Raw genomic sequence first — 22375 nt, 5'->3', positions numbered from 1 at the left:
CAGCAATAACGTTGCAACTGTCAGCTGCTGTAAACCTATGTGATTGGATGTTATAGACCCCCATCTGAACAGTTTCTTTCCCCATGCTGTGTTCCTGACCAACCGACCATCTGGCCCAGTGAGAATAAAGGACTATGCACTCTACGCTGCACACCACATCAAGCCATCTCTGAACTGTACACTATCATCTGGTCCATAGAGACTAAAGGACTATACACTCTATGCTGCTCACCACATCAAGCCATCTCTGAACTGTACACTATCATCTGGTCCATAGAGACTAAAGGACTATACACTCTATGCTGCTCACCACATCAAGCCATCTCTGAACTGTACACTAAATAACTGAACTATACTACATTAGCACTCTGTTAATCTCTCTTAGATATATTTATACTGGTACTGTACATGAGGACATCCACCGTATACCAACTGTATACCCACTGTACTGTATATCTGTATATCAACTGTATTCCCACTGTACTGTATATCTGTATATCAACTGTATTCCCACTGTACTGTATATCTGTATACCAACTGTATTCCCACTGTACTGTATATCTGTATACCAACTGTATTCCCACTGTACTGTATATCTGTATATCCACTGTTCATTCTCTTATAGCTCTATGCTCACTCTTCCTAGTTGTGTATAATGTTGTACAGACATTTGTGTAAACTCTTCTGTCTGTATTCTGTCTCTAAATGTTGTCTGTCACTATCACCATGTAAAATTATGTGTACGGATGTAGGATCTTAATTTGATCACCCTCCACCGCAGAATAACTTGTAGTATATTTGAGGTTTTAAAAGGCTTCTGAAGTTTGTAATTTCCACTTAGAAATGCCAGACTTGAGTTTCTCTTAATAAAAATGGATCAACCGCTACAAAAATGTCCATTAATTATAATTCACATAATAATTCACATTTCCTGTTGCTGCAGTAATATTTTCCTGCTGTAGCAAACTGGCTCAAATTAAGATCCTACATATGTACATGCAAATGTACTTGGCGAATAAAGGTGATTCTGATTCTGCAAAGGTTGAGTCTCTAGATTCCCTTGCTGCTCTGGGGAAATAAAAATTGACAATATGGGCGATTTAAACTGGGACTGATTATCTCCAAACTCTGAGACCATGTCATTTGTTATATTTCACCCAATTGATAAAGGAAGCTAGAAGGCTGAACCCAGAAGACAACTCTAAATAAACACTAACTGATATTATCCTAAAATCCTTTCACTCATATTGTTGTGTCTCTTTGTTCAACGGACGTTTGGTAGCCTGTGATATTAATATTGTATCAAACAGCAAGGCAGGGCAGTGAACCCAGGTCGCTGGCCAATACTAGGTTAACCCTATTGCTGCGATGGGAATTGTAACCTGTCTCACACTGCCCCCTATAAAAGCAAGTCCCGTGCTTCGACTACTCAGACCCCTCACACATCCGGGCCGTGCAATCTGATGGCCTCACAGACACCATACTACTTCTGACACCAATGTAGCAAACAGCGGGGCAGGGAAGTGAACCCAGGTTGCACTTGTAAAAGGCAAACAACCTACGCATCGCACCAATAGGGTTAACCCACATGGTGGGAATTGGAATATGGCTCACACTGCCCCCTCCGACCAGGAAGTCGACTACTCACACCTCCAGGCCAGTCTGATGGCCTCACAGCCGCCATTCCACTTCTGACACCAATGTAATTCTCTGGCAACAGCTCTGGTGGACATTCCTGCAGTCAGCATGCCAATGGCACGCTCCCTCAAAACCTGAGACATCTGTGGCATTGTGTTTTGTGACAAAACTGCACATTTTCGAGTGGCCTTTTATTGTCTCCAGCACAAGGTGCACATGTGTAATGATCATGCTGTTTAATCAGCTTCTTGATATTCCACCCCTGTCAGGTGGATGGATTATCTTGGCAACGGATAAATGCTCACTAACAGGGATGTTAACAAATTTGTGCACAAAATCGGAGAGAAATATGCTTTTTGTGCATATGGAACATTTCTGGGATATTTTATTTCAGCTCATGAAACATGGGACCAACACTTTACATGTTGCGTTTATACACTGCTCAAAAAAATAAAGGGAACACTAAAATAACACATCCTAGATCTGAATGAATGAAATAATCTTATTAAATACTTTTTTCTTTACATAGTTGAATGTGCTGACAACAAAATCACACAAAAAATATCAATCGAAATCAAATTTATCAACCCATGGAGGTCTGGATTTGGAGTCACCCTCAAAATTAAAAAGTGGAAAACCACACTACAGGCTGATCCAACTTTGATGTAATGTCCTTAAAACAAGTCAAAATGAGGCTCAGTAGTGTGTGTGGCCTCCACGTGCCTGTATGACCTCCCTACAATGCCTGGGCATGCTCCTGATGAGGTGGCGGATGGTCTCCTGAGGGATCTCCTCCCAGACTTGACTAAAGCATCCGCCAACTCCTGGACAGTCTGTGGTGCAACGAGGCGTTGGTGGATGGAGCGAGACATGATGTCCCAGATGTGCTCAATTGGATTCAGGTCTGGGGAACGGGCGGGCCAGTCCATAGCATCAATGCCTTCCTCTTGCAGGAACTGCTGACACACTCCAGCCACATGAGGTCTAGCATTGTCTTGCATTAGGAGGAACCCAGGGCCAACCGCACCAGCATATGGTCTCACAAGGGGTCTGAGGATCTCATCTCGGTACCTAATGGCAGTCAGGCTACCTCTGGCGAGCACATGGAGGGCTGTGCGGCCCCCCAAAGAAATGCCACCCCACACCATGACTGACCCACCGCCAAACCGGTCATGCTGGAGGATGTTGCAGGCAGCAGAACGTTCTCCACAGCGTCTCCAGACTCTGTCACGTCTGTCACATGTGCTCAGTTTGAACCTGCTTTCATCTGTGAAGAGCACAGGGCGCCAGTGGCGAATTTGCCAATCTTGGTGTTCTCTGGCAAATGCCAAACGTCCTGCACGGTGTTGGGCTGAAGCACAACCCCCACCTGTGGACGTCGGGCCCTCATACCACCCTCATGGAGTCTGTTTCTGACCGTTTGAGCAGACACATGCACATTTGTGGCCTGCTGGAGGTCATTTTGCAGGGCTCTGGCAGTGCTCCTCCTGCTCCTCCTTGCACAAAGGCGGAGGAAGCAGTCCTGCTGCTGGGTTGTTGCCCTCCTACGGCCTCCTCCACGTCTCCTGATGTACTGGCCTGTCTCCTGGTAGCGCCTCCATGCTCTGGACACTACGCTGACAGACACAGCAAACCTTTTTGCCACAGCTCGCATTGATGTGCCATCCTGGATGAGCTGCACTACCTGAGCCACTTGTGTGGGTTGTGCTACCACTAGAGTGAAAGCACCGCCAGCATTAAAAAATGACCAAAACATCAGCCAGGAAGCATAGGAACTGAGAAGTGGTCTGTGGTCACCACCTGCAGAACCACTTCTTTATTGGGTTGTCTTGCTAATTGCCTATAATTTCCACCTGTTGTATATTCCATTTGCACAACAGCATGTGCAATTTATTGTCAATCAGTGTTGCTTCCTAAGTGGACAGTTTGATTTCACAGAAGTGTGATTGACTTGGAGTTACATTGTGTTGTTTAAGTGTTCCCTTAATTTTTTTGAGCAGTGTATTTTTGTTCAGTATAGATAAAAACACAAAGCTTCCAGCAGAGGTCAGAGCTCTTTTGACAGCTGTCAGATGGTAGTGTGATATCCGAAGCTTCGACAGTCATCATCACGTAGTATTGTTACTTTGATACAAGCATTGATACGTTGTGTCGAATCAGTAGTGCTTTGAAAACTGCAACGGCGTATCAGACCTCCGGTTTTAATCGTCCAATCCCTAGTGTCCAATGAATGTTGACTAGCAACAAGAAAGTGGTACCTAAAAGACTCCCACCATGAGCGCCCATTGAAGTGGCTCCAGACGAGGACATCTGAAATAAAAACCCTCCAACTTACAATATGGAGTAGAAAAACAAGTGGAGCAAACCAAACCAAACCAAACCAGACCAAACCAGACCAAACCAGACCAGACCAAACCAGACCAAACCAGACCAGACCAAACCAGACCAAACCAGACCAGACCAAACCAGACCAAACCAGACCAAACCAAACCAAACCAGACCAAACCCTGGGAGATACAAGACAGAAAGACTTTGTTCATCAACTTAAAGAAGCAGAGCTACAAAGAGGTGCCAGTCTTCTAACATCTCTAAGGCCAACCAGAACACTGGACCAGCTGCTCTTCAATATCACATAACAGATGGAACCCTTCTGACTAAAGAGATGACAAGCCAGCACAGGCATAAGCATACTGTCTAATGAGGTGGCGCCAAGAGGTGCGGCCAACGTGCTAACGTCCAACCTCAAAATATAAATGGAAATACCAAAGCCTGTAACAACATGTAGTCGTGACTGATATCTTTCACCTCATCTCCCTGTTACTGTTTGTTAAGGTAGTTATAGACAGTGCAGCAACACAAGGCCACATTCCTCTCAGCCCTTCCACTCTCTCAGGCTAATGTGTATTTATTAAAAGTAGACTATTTCTTTCAATCTGTTCTTTTCTAAACGTATCTGAGAATGTAGACTGAAGGGCTAAAATGGACATGATTGATCTGAGGGGGATCAGTGATCCGTACAGAAAGGTTTTTTGCAACACCCTACGCATAGCAGCAGTAGGGTTAACAGCAGTAGGGTTAACAGCAGTAGGGTTAACAGCAGTAGGGTTAACAGCAGTAGGGTTAACAGCAGTAGGGTTAACAGCAGTAGGGTTAACAGCAGTAGGGTTAACAGCAGTAGGGTTAACAGCAGTAGGGTTAACAGCAGTAGGGTTAACCCTATTGCAGCAATGGGAATTGTAACCTGACTCACACTGTCCCCAATAAAAGTCCCGTGTTTCGACTACTCAGACCCCTCACACGTCCGGACCATCAATTCTGATGGCCTAACAGACACCATACCACTTCTGAAACCAATGTAGCGAACAGCGGGGCAAGGAAGCGAACCCAGGTTGCATGTGTAAAAGGCAAACAACCTATGCATCGCACCACTGGCGCCAATTGGGTTACTTGGTTGGAATTGTGACGTGGCTCATTTAGCGAGGATCACTACACTATAGTGGAACTATGATACAATTACAGTTATCATATGAAATGTTAAATGTAGAACTATAATATATACATATAATATATGAATATATTGAATTTGACTTGCCCACATTCAGTTAGCTCCATTTTGTATGATTAAACTGACACGTACCTGTCTCAGTAGAAGTAGACTGTTAGGTCTGAGTGTTTTACTTCCATTCACTGTACTAAAATTACACCATACATTTAATTTCTCTACACACTTTACAATCATTCCTTGCAGGATTCTCACCTTGTAGCCTGAATTCAAAACCAGAACATGTCAAGTCATTGAGATATATACAGTTCTGCTGAAAGAGCACCTTCCTGATGACTAGCACTCTGTGTATTCTTAAGGGTGAAGTCTGATCTGGAATGTGAAGCTAACTGAAATGTAGATAAGCTTTGAAAAAACAGTATATCTAGCTTGCATCATAGTCCACCCCTCAGGCTAAGTTCAAGTTTCAGCATGAGGCAGACATCAACAGCCGAGTTGTAGGCTACAACCTGGGTCGTATTCATTAGTTTACACCGCAGCCAACAGTTTTAAAATGTTGCATAAACAGTTTACTCCAAAACGCTGTACAACGTGACCTAAACGGTTTCTGTTGCCAAACGTTTTGCTACGGTGGGCACTAATGAACACACACAACCAGTTTTGAGGAAGTGTAAGTTGTTGTTAGTCTTTCCACAGTATTTATTTGTCTCTCTTTCACACAACATACCTTCCTGAGTGAAAATAGTTAACAGTAGATTAGAAAGAGAAAATGTTGTTGCTTGTTGTGTTTTAAGCCTGTTTTGAGAAGACAAGTCTATAGACCTATGATACAGAACACTCTTAGAAAAAAGAGTTCCAAAAGGGTCCTCTGGCTGTCCCCATAGGAGAACGCTTTTGGGTTCCAGGTAAAACCCTTCTGGCTTCCATGTAGAACCCTCTGTGGAAAGGATTCTTCATGGAACCCAAAAGGGTTCTACCTAGTACCAAAAAGGGTTCTACAAAGGGTTCTCCTATGGGGACAGCCAAAGAACCCTTTTAGATTCTAGATAGTGTAGGAGCGATCACCCTGGGGCACACAGATGGAAACAGAACGAATTCACCCCACGCATCTAATTTATATCCAAAACATTTTAAGGAGAGTAGGCCTATTATAACACTATAACAATATCATCAACTATATTAATACACATAACAATATCATCAACTATATTAATACACATAACAATATCATCAACTATATTAATATACATAACAATATCATCAACTATATGAATACACATAACAATATCATCAACTATATGAATACACATAACAATATCATCAACTATATTAATACACATAACAATATCATCAACTATATTAATACACATAACAATATCATCAACTATATGAATACACATAACAATATCATCAACTATATTAATACACATAACAATATCATCAACTATATTAATACACATAACAATATCATCAACTTTATGAATACACATAACAATATCATCAACTATATGAATACACATAACAATATCATCAACTATATTAATACACATAACAATAACATCAACTATATTAATACACATAACAATATCATCAACTATATGAATACACATAACAATATCATCAACTATATTAATACACATAACAATCGTCGTCTTACCTTTTATATGTCTCTCAATAGAAGTAGAGTCTGGAATGATCATTCGGTGGTGGAAAGTTCCTTTAGTTTGTTCTGCTCATTTCCATATCAGGTTCTACCTGTTCTCTCTCCCACTCCCTGTCTCTTTATAGCTCTTACAATGTGCCTTGGCATACATTCTATAAGTGTCTGGAACTCCAAATGTAGTTCTGATTTAGTGTTCCAAATTAAAACAATTTGATTAAACTGGTTAATATGGTTAAAATACATTAAGACTGAGTAATGCTGTGATTGTTTTTATTATTTTCTATTGAAATGTTTGACTTTATTTTCCCTATGTCCTTTCAATATAGGAACAATTTGTGAAATGACAGCCTTCTGTAAATATGGACAAAAGTCTATGGATTCATTTGATGGTATGTGTCTTGCAACATTATGTAAAATGACAGGTTGAGAAACACTGCATCTTCCTAGGTGCATATGTGAGAAGGAACACAAACTGTCTCCCTATGTTTGTGCCATCCCTAAACATCAAGTGTTTGTGGTTCATTAAAGTGTTCATTGTCAAGGTTGAAAAAAGAAAAGAAAAGTCTCTTGAACTCTATTGGAGGGATGTGACATCATTCTTCCACAAGAAATTCCATAATTTAGTGTTTTGTTGATGGTTGTCTTCAATTGGGTTGAGACCTGGTGACTGAGACGGCCATGGCATATTGTGAAACATCAGCAAGTTCAGCAATCTTCATTACTGAAGCTCCTGCCAAACGTGCCCCAACAATCACCAATCGATAAGCTCTTCCCGAGCAGGGTCACAGTCTCTCTTCGTAGCAGCTCCTCTCTCCCCAGGGGCAGCAGCTCCTCTCTCCCCAGGGGTAACAGCTCCTCTCTCCCCAGGGGTAACAGCTCCTCTCTCCCCAGGGGTAACAGCTCCTCTCTCCCCAGGGGTAACATCTCCTCTCTCCCCAGGGGCAGCAGCTCCTCTCTCCCCAGGGGTAACAGCTCCTCTCTCCCCAGGGGTAACAGCTCCTCTCTCCCCAGGGGTAACAGCTCCTCTCTCCCCAGGGGTAGCAGCTCCTCTCTCCCCAGGGATAGCAGTTCCTCTCTCCCCAGGGGTAACAGCTCCTCTCTCCCCAGGGGTAACAGCTCCTCTCTCCCCAGGGGTAACAGCTCCTCTCTCCCCAGGGGTAGCAGCTCCTCTCTCCCCAGGGATAGCAGTTCCTCTCTCCCCAGGGGTAACAGCTCCTCTCTCCCCAGGGGTAACAGCTCCTCTCTCCCCAGGGGTAGCAGCTCCTCTCTCCCCAGGAGTAGCAGCTCCTCTCTCCCCAGGGGTAACAGCTCCTCTCTCCCCAGGGGTAACAACTCCTCTCTCCCCAGGGGTAACAGCTCCTCTCTCTCCCCAGGGGTAGCAGCTCCTCTCTCCCCAGGGGTAGCAGCTCCTCTCTCCCCAGGGGTAACAGCTCCTCTCTCCCCAGGGGTAACAGCTCCTCTCTCTCCAGGGGTATCAGCTCCTCTCTCTCCCCAGGGGTAGCAGCTCCTCTCTCCCCAGGGGTTGCAGCTCCTCTCTCCCCAGGGGTAACAGCTCCTCTCTCCCCAGGGGTATCAGCTCCTCTCTCCCCAGGGGTAACAGCTCCTCTCTCCCCAGGGGTAGCAGCTCCTCTCTCCCCAGGGGTAGCAGCTCCTCTCTCCCCAGGGGTATCAGCTCCTCTCTCCCCAGGGGTAGCAGCTCCTCTCTCCCCAGGGGTATCAGCTCCTCTCTCCCCAGGGGTAGCAGCTCCTCTCTCCCCAGGGGTAACAGCTCCTCTCTCCCCAGGGGTATCAGCTCCTCTCTCCCCAGGGGTAGCAGCTCCTCTCTCCCCAGGGGTAACAGCTCCTCTCTCCCCAGGGGTAGCAGCTCCTCTCTACCCTAGGATATGAAGACATCGGTGGCTTAGCCCACAGCCAGTAGGAGGGTCCGGGAAGGAATTTCAACAGCTAAATCCGTGAATACATCACCAGTGTATTGCCAAAAACCACTCAAGAACTTCAAACATAGACTCTGACCTGTCCAATGAGCCAAACTGATTAAATAATCCCACAGTACCTAAACACTCTATCTCTCTCTCTCTCTCTCTCTCTCTCTCTCTCTCTCTCTCTCTCTCTCTCTCTCTCTCTCTCTCTCTCTCTCGCTCTCTCTCTCTCTCACACACACACACAGTGCAGTAATTAGAATCCCGATATCAGCTTTTAGTGATAGTCTACTGTGTGTTCTCCCCTCCTCTGTCTCTATCCATCACTTTCTCTGTGTCGTCTATTGATGTCTTTCATCTTGTCTGGTGTCTCTCTCCATCATATCCTATTCTTCTGTTGCTGTCTCTGTGTCTTGTCTGGTGTCTCTCTCCATCATATCCTATTCTTCTGTTAATGTCTCTGTGTCTTGTCTGGTGTCTCTCTCCATCATATCCTATTCTTCTGTTGCTGTCTCTGTGTCTTGTCTTGTGTCTCTCTCCATCATATCCTGTTCTTCTGTTGTTGTCTCTGTGTCTTGTCTGGTGTCTCTCTCCATCATATCCTATTCTTCTGTTGTTGTCTCTGTGTCTTGTCTGGTGTCTCTCTCCATCATATCCTATTCTTCTGTTGTTGTCTCTGTGTCTTGTCTGGTGTCTCTCTCCATCATATCCTATTCTTCTGTTGTTGTCTCTGTGTCTTGTCTGGTGTCTCTCTCCATCATATCCTATTCTTCTGTTGCTGTCTCTGTTTCTTGTCTGGTGTCTCTCTCCATCATATCCTATTCTTCTGTTGTTGTCTCTGTGTCTTGTCTGGTGTCTCTCTCCATCATATCCTATTCTTCTGTTGTTGTCTCTGTGTCTTGTCTGGTGTCTCTCTCCATCATATCCTATTCTTCTGTTGCTGTCTCTGTGTCTTGTCTGGTGTCTCTCTCCATTATATCCTATTCTTCTGTTGTTGTCTCTGTGTCTTGTCTGATGTTTCTCTCCATCATATCCTGTTCTTCTGTTGCTGTCTCTGTGTCTTGTCTGGTGTCTCTCTCCATCATATCCTATTCTTCTGTTGCTGTCTCTGTGTCTTGTCTGGTGTCTCTCTCCATCATATCCTATTCTTCTGTTGCTGTCTCTGTGTCTTGTCTGGTGTCTCTCTCCATCATATCCTATTCTTCTGTTGCTGTCTCTGTGTCTTGTCTGGTGTCTCTGTTTAGTTTTGCAATCCAAATTTGGAGCTATTGGAATTGTAACATGTTGTCCCATGTACATGGTGTAATTTACTGATGGTCCCTAACTAGCCCCATAGGGATATCCAAAGTCAACCCACATTTACCACAGGCATTACGATTGGGTTGCGTGCAGTTGCATTCTGAATGGATTATTACTTGGTGTGGGCATGTGGGCAACCTTCATTTACGTTGTGATGCAGTCACAACCACAAGTCTCACTAAACTCAGTTTTGGACAAGACTGACTTTATGACAAAAATTATCCAACATTTTCCCGCTGAATTTTGAGTGTGTGAGGGTGAGTGTCATGGTCGGGATGGCCTGAACTCAGAGCCTGATAGAATACCAAGGAAAACCGTAGTAACTGCAGTAGAACATGGTGGAACAAAGCCAGATGGCAGTAACCTCACTTACTGCTGTTTCCTTGGTTTTTACTTGGATTTTGTAGTTGCATCAAATTTGACACTCCATTTTCTCTGAAACTGAAGATAATTGAATCAGGACACTTTGTCACAAGATATAACAAATACTATGAAGCCTGATTTAGGTCTGAACTCATCTTTGACCAAATGTGTAGCAGCAGTTTGCAATTGTACGGCAGAATAGCTGTGCACATAATCCTAATACCTCTTCATGGACTACATTTGAACACTTAAACATTGTCTTCTTTTAGGGCGGGACCTGGTATGGTCTGGTCACATTGCCTAGTGGTTAGAACGTTGGGCCAGTAACTGAAAGGTTGCTGGTTCGAATACCCGAGCCGTCAATGTGATAATCTGTTGATGTGCCCTTAAGCAAGGCACTTAACACTAACTTGCTTCATGGGTGCTGTACTACTATGCCTTACCCTGTAACACAACACATTTCACTGCACCTATCCGGTGTATCTGACAATAAAAACATATATATTTTTTTGCAATTCCAACAGTTAATTTAACAATGCTGGTCATAACTCTTGTTTACGTTGATCCAAGGACATCTTCACTTGCCATTTGTTCTCAGATTCACTGTTTGCATAGACTGCTTTTTGCCTTTGTAAGGCAGTAGTTCAGGTGGCTTCCCTTGCCCTTAGTCTGCCTCCTGTCGCTCCTATCACCATGAAGACACCTTCCTGAAAACAATGACTCCATACTTTGCTGAAACCTGTTCTGCCAGTTCATGTCCTTAAAGATGAATGTTGGAATGTTCCAATGTGGTTACCCCAAAAAGATGCCAAGACAGATCACACATCCATACCTTGTTTCCTGCTTGTAGCAGGCCGCGTTTACAGGAATCCTTTTCTCTAACTATAAGTCATATGATTTCATGAGAATATTTTTCTGCAGTGAGAGTGTAATGCAAGTCAAGGTGTCCTTTGATGAATGTCAACAAGATTTATAACCAGCATTGTTAAATTAACTGTTGTAATAAATAAATAAAATATTTGTAAATGTATTGTCACAGACACCGGATAGATGCAGTGAAATGTCCTGTTTTACAAGGTCATCCACAGTAGTACGGTGCCCCTGGAGCAAATAAGGTGTAAGTGCCTTGCTTAAGGGCACAGACAGATTTTTACCTTGATGGCTCAGGTATTTGAACGAACAACCTTTCAGTTACTGGCCCCACTAGGTAATCTTACCATACCAGTTCACACCCTAACAGAAGATACTGTTCAAGTTTACAAATGTAGTCCATAAAGAGGTATTAGGATGATGTGCACAGCTATTCTGCCGTACAATTGCAAACTGCCGCTACACATTCGGTCAAAGATGAGTTCAGACCTAAATCAGGCTTCGTAGTATCTGTTATATCTTGTGACAAAGTGTCCTGGTTCAATTATCTTCTGTTTCAGAGAAAATGGAGGGTCAAATTTGCTGTAACTACAAAATCCCTTTAAAAACCAAGGAAACAACAGCAAGTGAGGTACATAAGCACATAACACCTTTAAAAACAACAAGAAAGCTGGATAAACACATTTAGATTTTTTAGATGCTGCACTTTGCTTTTGCATGACCCATACAGCTGTTTAAGGTCATACAAAGGCAGAGTGCAGTATCAGCATTTTAGGGGTCATAGGTCAGATCAGTGGTCATAATAAGATGATACATCAGTGCATTTACACTTATCTACCTACGACATATTTGGCTGAACAGCAAAAACAACTTTAAAGCCTTTTTTGTCTTCATGTCAGGTGTTGAGTGTGGATGCGGTGATGAATCAAGCGCAGGAAACACGGGCGTTCGTCAACAGACTTTAGTAAACAAAAATGCAGCACCAAACAGGCGAACAGCCAACCCAACCGGGAGGCAAAGTACAAAATTAATCACAACACACACAGTGCGTAAAAATGAATAAAGCGCACACAGTGCGGACTCTCGGGAAAACAACAAACACGAGAGTATACAACAGAGCAACAGCTTGACAATGAACAATCACACATAACACCTGACCCAACACACGATAACTAAAAAGGAAACAAAATCAGACACTAACAAGGGACAGGTGTACAACTAGACAAAACCAAACAAACATGAAACATCGAACGGTGGCAGCTAGTACTCCGGGGACGACGACCGCCGAAGCCTGCCCGAACAAGGAGAAGGAGCAGCCTCGGCCGAAACCGTGACACTTCAGTTGTACTGTTTTCTAGTTGATGCTCTTTGCCTTTGTAGGGCCGTTTATTCAAGCAGTCAACGGACAACAACTCTTAATGCGATCACGGGGAAAACACTTTTGAAAGCAGTTTTGGCCTTTGTTAAGGAATGGAATTAAGAATACAGTTGAAATCGGAGGTTTACATACACCTTAGCCAAATATATTTAAACTCTGTTTTTCACAATTCCTGACATTTAATCGTAGTAAATATTCCCTGTCTTAGGTCAGTTAGGATCACCACTTTATTTTAAGAATGTGAAATGTCAGAATAATAGTAGAGAGAATGATTTCTTTCAGCTTTTATTTCTTTCATCACATTCCCAGTGGGTCAGAGGTTTACATACACTCAATTAGTATTTGGTAGCATTGCCTTTAAATTGTTTAACTTGGGTCAAACGTTTCGGGTAGCCTTCCACAAGTTTCCTACAATAAGTTGGGTGAATTTTGGCCCATTCCTCCTGACAGAGCTGGTGTAACTGAGTCAGGTATGTAGGCCTCCTTGCTCGCACACGCTTTTTCAGTTCTGCCCACAAATTTGCTATAGGATTGAGGTCAGGGCTTTGTGATGGCCACTCCAATACCTTGACATTGTTGTTTTAAGCCATTTTGCCACAACTTTGGAAGTATGCTTGGGGTCATTGTCCATTTGGAAGACCCATTTGCGACCAAGCTTTAACTTCCTGACTGATGTCTTGAGATGTTGCTTCAATATATCCACATCATGTTCCTTCCTCATGATGCCATCTATTTTGTGAAGTGCACCAGTCCCTCCTGCAGCAAAGCACCCCCACAGCATGATGCTGCCACCCCCGTGCGTCACGGTTGGGATGGTGTTCTTTGGCTTGCAAGCAACCCCCTTTTTCCTCCAAACATAATGATGGTCATTATGGCCAAACAGTTCTATTTTTGTTTCATCAGACCAGAGGACGTTTCTACAAAAAGTACGATCTTTGTCCCCATGTGCAGTTGCAAACCGTAGTCTGGCTTTTTTATGGAGGTTTTGGAGCAGTGGCTTCTTCCTTGCTGAGCGGCCTTTCAGGTTATGTCAATATAGGACTCGTTTTGCTGTGGATATAGATACTTTTGTACCTGTTTCCTCCAGCATCTTCACAAGGTCCTTTGCTGTTGTTCTGGGATTGATTTGCACTTTTCAGAACAAAGTACGTTCATCTCTAGGAGACAGAACGCGTCTCCTTCCTGAGCGGTATGACGGCTGCGTGGTCCCATGGTGTTTATACTTGTGTACTATTGTTTGTACAGATGAACGTGGTACCTAAATGCTATTTCCACAATTTTTCACATGAGTTTTTTAATTAGAAATGGTTGCTTATGGGTACCTTCAATATTACTGTTCTCAGATGTTTAATTAATAGATTTTAGATGTGCATTATTTTTAATTGCAAAACGCTATATATCCATTGTTTAGCTGAAATGGAATGTTCGTATCCTGTATATTTGACTGTATTATCTGGTTGTCTCACCTAGCTATCTTAAGATGAATGCACTTACTGTAAATCGCTCTGGGTAAGAGCATCTGCTAAACAGGTGGGGCTCTGCCCTGAATGACAGGTCACCACTGCTCCAAAGCAATTACATGTTGCACAGGAACCACTGACTCGCTGCATGTTTCTATTATCAAGACACCTGCTGGTACCTCTTAACTGGTTAGTACAGCTCATGAGGTGTCCTAAATATCTGCCAACTAGGTGGGACGCTTATGAATAAAGAGGCTTCATGCATAGCTTTAATTTATACCCATAAGAGTAGGACTAAAACGGCTTTATTCTCAGCACTTATACGACACATTTTCTACTCTGAGATGCTTTTTGGATATGGGCCCAGATCTCAAAATATTGTTTTAGAAAACGATTTTTTTTTATAAATAAAACATGAATATTACTAATGTAACTGACTTTAAAGACTTGGATTAGTTTATTGTGTTGCTCTGCTCATGTCCGCGTTCTGGAACTGTCCGCGTCCACGTACGGTTTGGTGCCAAGCATATTGTCCAGTTACGCGCAGAGTGGACTGAGGTGATCTTGGGGAACAACGACGGAGTTCGTTACAGTGTTGAGACACCGAAGTTTATTGTTCAATTTGCTTTTTTTCATAATGGTCAGGGACAGTATGAGTGTAGCCAGATCCTTTTCACTCTCTATCCTTGTTTAATTGTGTGGTTCACCGGATTCGTCATCATCCTCGAGGGACAGACGGACCTCTACAATCTATGTGTTGTGATAATTGCATTGTTTGCTCTATAACCTGTTAGTTCATATGCACTAAACAACTATTGATTTAGAACCACGGAGAGTTAACGCAAGTCACTAAGAAAACAGGAGCTGCCTCCACTATTCCAGCACCATTTCAACTTCAACATTTCAACATTATTAAATCACCTCTGCTTAGTCTAATACAGTGACAACTGAAAGATACCAAAAACAATTCAGTCCAATCAACGTTAGCTAAATATGATGTGGCTGTCCATGGGTCTGATTTCTCTGTGTGTGTGTTGGTGCCAGTAGAGAAAACATGTTGACTCACTCTACTAGGAGAGAAACACCAATGACATCCTCCTCTTTCATGTTGACTCACTCTACTAGGAGAGAAACACCAATGACATCCCCCTCTTTCATGTTGACTCACCCTACTAGTAGAGAAACACCAATGACATCGTCCTCTTTCATGTTGACTCACTCTACTAGTAGAGAAACACTAATGACCTCCTCCTCTCTTTCATGTTGACTCACTCTACTTGTAGAGAAACACCAATGACATCCTCCCCTTTCATGTTGACTCACTCTACTAGTAGAGAAACACCAATGACATCCTCCTCTCTTTTATGTTGATGATGTCGTGGAAATTCAACACAGGGACACACGAAGTCAAACTTAAATGAATTTAAGTTTAATTTAATATTGTTTATTAACAGTTAACTGGAGAGGTTCCAACCAACTCAATGCACCATAGTACACAGGTCGGTCAGAACATGGATTGGTTCCTGCTTGTGACTGGCTGTTATCCCGCAGGCTTAGTTTCCTAAGAAACTGAGCAATGTCTCCTATATTAACTTCCAGAACATATTCTGGGCGTTCTGCCAGAGGGTCACAGTCACCTGCATGAACTAAAACAGAGTGAGAGAAGAGATAGCAATCTCTTCAGCAACAACATTCCAGCACAACAAAATGGTATATCACTCTGTCATACAGTACACACTTTTATTTGTTGTTGTCCTAGGCTACCTGGCTAAAAAGCTTGCTCGCTAGCCTAACTTCCATTCATTTGTATTAAAATTTTTATTTCACCTTTATTTAACCAGGTAAGCCAGTTGAGAACAAGTTCTCATTTACAACTGCGACCTGGCCAAGATAAAGCAAAGCAGTACGATAAAACAACAACACTGTCACGATGTACTTGTGGATGTGGTGGTGAAGTCAGGCGCAGGACACAGCGGATAAGTCAAACAGCTTTACTTGACTGAATACACAATACAGAAAATAAATGGCCTCAAAACACAGCAGGCGAAAACCTACGCGCTACTCGTAAAACACTAAAGCACAACATAAACCAACAGACAATCGACATGCGGACAATAACACACAACTCCAAAACATAACACAGGGAAACTTATAAGTGACATAATCAGGACAGAATACGAAACAGGTGCACTAAACTAGACATGACCAAACGAACATCGAAACATCAAACGGTGGCAGCTAGTACTCCGGGGACGACAAACGCCGAAGCCTGCCCGAACAAGGAGGAGGAGCAGCCTCGGCGGTATTCGTGACAAAGACAAATGCGCTGTAAGACGTTGGTACCCAGGTGATAATGTGTCTCTCTCCTCACTGGTTGAATGATGCCAATGGATGAACGGGCGATGGAAACGGATAATGGTGCACGTTACTTTACAATTACATTTGAATGAACTGAACGATGAGGAGGGTGAAGAGGGTGAATTTAATTTAGAACAATGGTGTAATGATGATGAAGAATTGTGGGTGTTGTGGGTGGTCTAATTATTTTTACAAATTTTGCCATGTGGTGTAGAGAAAATATTGCAGTTTTAAAGCAAGTATTCTGCAGTTATACACATTTTGCATTGGGGTGGAGAGAAAATGTAGCCATTTTATAACCAATTTCATGCAATTCTACATATTTTGCCATGGGGCAGAGAGAATTATTGCAGTTTTAAAGCAAATGTCCTGCAATTTTACCCATTTTGCCAAGATTGCTTGAGTTATCTTAATTAATTCAGACGATTTTGAGTGTATACTGGCTACGGCATCTCAAAAAGGACAAATAGGACTACTGCCTCTTTTTTCAAGCGAAGGTCTTTTAAGGTCTTTTTAAGGGAGTATACTAGAACACTCGTTGGGTTTGGCTAGTAGAGTTCAGCGCCAGCCGAACTGAAGCATTATTCATGAGATTGATTCATGAGTTAAAACACGGGTAAGGACACAATACAGGGTCCCATACAATCAATAAATGACTCTTGTTTTCATATCTTTTCATGGATATCTTTTCACCGATATTTATTTATGTAATTCATCCTTTCCAATTGTTTACGCACTATTTATAAGCTTTGGCACTCATGTTTACAGTAAATAATATGACCGTGAGCCTTGCGGGTTGATATAATTCTCTTTTACGTTTTACTTTGTAAAAATAAGCTGTTACTGGACTGTATTACTGACTATAACTCTATTACTAATCACATCTATAAAGACTATTTATCAAATGTATTACATTGTCATGTTTTTATTGTATGGGAAACTAAAATATGCTACGTGTTTCAGTAGGCCTTTGTAGAATATTATGTAACGTCTAATCCTGAATGCTGATTGGTTATAATATAAAACATATCCTTACATGCATTTTATGTACTTCTAAATATACAAATATTCAAAATAAGAAACAAAATATTCTTAAGACATGACTGCATTCAATCAAGCAATATATTTTATTTTAGATGGTATTTATTTAGATTGATAACAACCCAGTAGATGAATCTGATGCGTATGCTAAAGGAGATGCCCAACAACGTCCCCTACTGAAGTCTGAACGGTCTATAATGCAGTGCCTTCAGAAAGTCACACCCCTTGAATTTTTCCAGATTTTGTTGTTACACAGCCTGAATTTAAAATGGATTAAATTGAGATTTTGTGTCACTGGCCTACACACAATACTCCATAACGTCAAAGTGGAGTAATGTTTTTAGAAATTAATTAAAAATGAAAAGCTGAAATGTCTTGAGTCAACAAGTATTCAACCCCTTTGTTATGGCAAGCCTAAATAAGTTCAGAAGTAAAAATGTGCTTAACAAGACACATAATAAGTTCCATGGACTCACCTGTGTGCAATAATAGAGTTTAACAGGATTTCTGAATGACAACCTCATCTCTGTATACCACATATACAATTATCTGTAAGGTCCCTCAGTCGAGCAGTGAATTTCAAACACAAATTCAACCACAAAGACCAGGGAGGTTTTCCAATGCCTCGCAAAGAAGGGCACCTATTGGTAGACGGGTAAAAATAAAATAAAAAGCAGAATATTTATTTGAGCATGGTGAAGTTATTAATAACACTTTGGATGGTGTGTCACTACGAAGATATGAAGGGCCAGTATGAAAATGTATGCACTCACTAACTGGCATAGGCTATTGATGGATTCAAGTTCATTTTCATTGATCTCAGATTCTCCGTTGTTCTGTGTCAAAATAGCCTGTCATTTCGATCATTTGTGCGGTATTGCGCTTTCAAGACAAATGGGAACTCGGGAAAAAATGAGGTAGAATCATGACATCAGTGGTCTTCAAATCAGGAAAGTCGGAGCTCTAGAAAGAGGCCAGAAATCCGAGTTGGATGACCGTTTAAAACAAATGTTTCCAGTCGGAGCTCTAGAAAGAGGCCAGAATTCCCAGTTGGATGACCGTTTAAAACAAATATTTCCAGTCGGAGCTCTAGAAAGAGGCCAGAATTCCCAGTAGGATGACCGTTTAAAACAAATGTTTCCAGTCGGAGCTCTAGAAAGAGGTCAGAATTCCCAGTTGGATGACCGTTTAAAACAAATGTTTCCAGTCGGAGCTCTAGAAAGAGGCCAGAATTCCCAGTAGGATGACCGTTTAAAACAAATGTTTCCAGTCGGAGCTCTAGAAAGAGGCCAGAATTCCCAGTAGGATGACCGTTTAAAACAAATGTTTCCAGTCGGAGCTCTAGAAAGAGGCCAGAATTCCCAGTTGGATGACCGTTTAAAACAAATGTTTCCAGTCGGAGCTCGTTTTTTCCACATTTCCCAGTTGTCTTGAACTCATTAAAGTCGGAAGTCTGAGATTTCCCAGCTCAGAGTTTCCAGTTGTTTTGAACACGGCATTAATAAAGATTATGCCAGAGTCTGCAGTCAAGTAAAATGACGTGGAATTGCATGAAATGCGTTTATAAAAGGGCAAATTGCTAAAACACTAAAACCCATTGGCTGAACAAAGTTCTCAGTTGCCTGGACTCATTTAGCGAATTATGCAGTCTGTTGTCAATACCTTAAACCATTTCACATGGTAAAACACAATATGCAGATCTCACTTAGACTTTTCAGCAAAACTCTAAACACGTTCTCATTCTCAAAAAAAATTCTGCACTTTAATGCACATGTCATCCATACTGGTAAACACAAGTGGCAACAATCAAATACAAAATAGAGAACACATGTCATTGATTGAACACAACCACTCAAAATGGATTTAACCTGTTTCAAATGATGCGACACAACCAATATAAGGCAGTTCAGAGAGCAAACAGGTTGTTGAAGGTGGGAAGGAGAAAGTCTGAGAATGGATAGAAGAAACAATGTGAGAGGACGAGGATGAGTGCGTATGCCAGGTGGGCGACGAGGAGGAAGAGGAGGAGGAGGAGGGCAAGAAAGAGGATGAGGAGGACGAAGAGGAAGAGGAAGACAAAGAGTAGAAATATCTGATGAAATTCGAGCAACAGTCATAGACCATGTTCTTGTCCATGGACTGACAATGAGGGAAGCAGGACTTAGAGTGCAACCCAATTTGAGCCGATTTTCTGTGTCCACTATAGTAAGGACATTCAGAGAAGAGAACAGGTACAGTATACAACTGTATTTTTGTAATTGCAAATTTACTGTACTACACTATATGCAGCTGTTTCAATAGACGTTTGTAAAGAGAATCACTGTATGTATTGTACTGCATGAATATGTTTTGTAACTGCACAACTACTATTTTTTGTAGAATTGCAAGGCTGCCACATGCAGGTGGAAAGATAGCTATCTTCACTGGGGAGCAAGAGGCCGTTATAGTTGGCATGGTCCTTCAAGATAATGCAATACGACTCAGAGAAATCCAGGAACGAGTGACACAAGACAACACACACTTCCAGGGAATCGAACAGTGTGAGCATTTCCACAATTGACCGTGTCCTCCATCGTAACAGGATGCGAATGAAACAAGTATACAGAGTACCTTTTGAGCGCAACTCACCAAGGGTGAAAGAACTGCGAGCTCAGTATGTGCAAGTAAGTGTACATTCAGAAACATTTACTGTAATCCAGATTGTCTAGAGTACTAACGCATACTATGTGTATGACATTACTCTTCAGTACATCCAATGTATGTGAATCAGAAGTGCATACAGTAGGCCTAATTGTACTCTACAGTAGAGCACTGTCTCTGGACCACTTACAAAATCCTACATACAGTATATTGTATTTCTACACAGACAATATTTGACTTGGAATCCTTGGACAGACCCCATGAGTTCATCTTTGTCGATGAATCAAGGCTTCAATCTAACAAAGAGGAGAAGGGAGAGGCCCGAAACATGATTGGACAGCGGGCCGTTGTTGAAGTCCCTGGTCAACGAGGTGGCGATGTCGCAATCTGTGTTGCTATAGGCAACCATGGCGTTCTACATCACCATGTTACACTCGGGCCATATAACACTCGGCACCTTCTAAGATCTATTGCCAATCTAAGAGATATTTTATTTGAGCAGCAGGTTCAAGAGCAGCAGGGTCAAGAGCTAAATGAGAATCCCATTCCCACCTATGGGATAGTGTGGGACAATGTCAGTTTCCACCGAGCTGCTCAGGTAAGGGAATGGTTTAACATCAACGGGCAGTTTATGAACTTGTACCTCCCTCCATACTCGCCTTTCCTGAATCCGATTGAGGAGTTTTTCTCCTCTTGGAGATGGAAAGTGTATGATAGACAACCCTACACCAGAGTAAATATGCTGCAAGCCATGGATTTAGCCTGTGGTGATATAGGTGAGGAATCATGTCAGGGCTGGATACGGCACACAAGAGGCTTCTTCCCCCGTTGCCTAAGGAGGGACAATATTGCTTGTGATGTGGACGAAGTGCTCTGGCCTGAACCAGCCCAAAGACAAGAAGAAGCACATTGATCACATGTTTACTCCTTTGATTTGTGTCCCTTTTAGTATTGTATACTGTAGTACAGTGCATTGTAGGCTGTATACTGGACAATGGACAAATTGTATGGCCCTGAACATTGGGCTTTCCATTTGTTAACAGTACTGACTGCTCAATAGATTTGGACTGGTTGCAGGTTCATATCAACAAAGAACAAGAATTACAGTATCACAGAGACAAAGGACAAGTTTGTGAGATGTAGGGTACAGTACTGTAAAAATAGGGGTACAAGGAGGAGGAAGAACAAAAAACTAAATTGCAAAGAGCAAAGCAGAGTAGTAATTTCTGATCAATTTTGAGCTGCTATGATAGAACATGTTTTCGTTCATCAAAAGACAATGACGGAAAAATATGACATTTGTTTTGAGATTAAAAATGTCCTTCTCCCTGAGAACTGTATGTTTTGAACAATGTGTTTTCTATTTTTTGGTGTATTGTTTACTGACTGCTTGAGAGTGTTTATCATTTTGATCACTTTGTTTATGATTTGAGAGCAGTGTTTGATTTTGAACACAGGTAAAAACTGTTTTGAGGGCGAATGTTTCATTTTGCGAGAGGAGTCAGAGGTTTTGTAAATGAGGTTTTGTATTTAATGTTTTCAGGAAATGGAGCAAGGTTTCAGAAATGGTGTTTTAGCAATTGAGAACAACTGTAATTCCAAACACCACAGACTACAATTAAAATGTACTTTCCATAAATATGAGCATTTACGTCACATTAAATTAATCTATTTTTCATATATCACTTCTAAACTGACAAATAAACATCAAATATACCTTTTACAAATACATCAGCACGTTTAATACATTTGTTTCAAGCAATAGAGCATATGCTTTGAATACTGGTCTGTAGGGCAAATATGCAGTTTTGGCCAAATTCTCATATCACTTTGCTCAATGTGTCACATCCAAGGCTTTTGTATGGCTGTTGAAATGTGCAGAACAGTAATCAGCTATGCCTGCCCCATATGTACGGCCCTCTTTGAGTTGTTGCTGGTGCTGCTTTACTTTCTTGACTGTGTCATGTGACCTGCTCCTACCCTTGTCACACTCCATTGAAGCAGCATCAGCTCTCACAACTCCTCTCTGATTGCGTCCAGTGTCGCCAAAGTGCTGCCAATACACAATTAGTCCATCCCATTTGATATAGCAGTGGCTCCCTCATTGAACGTGGCTACTGCCATACTGGCAATGAGGCTTTTGCCCACGAAGACAGTTTTTGGGCATCACGACCATATTAGAGTTCAGACATTCGTTTGCATTCTGGGTTCCTCCGTGCTACATTCTTTTGAGGACGTTATCAT

The sequence above is a fragment of the Coregonus lavaretus genome (genome assembly GCF_964263955.1).
Source record: "Coregonus lavaretus genome assembly, contig: HAP1_SCAFFOLD_1461, whole genome shotgun sequence".
In the NCBI taxonomy this organism is placed as follows: Eukaryota; Metazoa; Chordata; class Actinopteri; order Salmoniformes; family Salmonidae; genus Coregonus; species Coregonus lavaretus.
The sequence above is the reverse complement of the archived record's forward strand: the minus strand, read 5'-3'. Positions refer to the sequence as shown.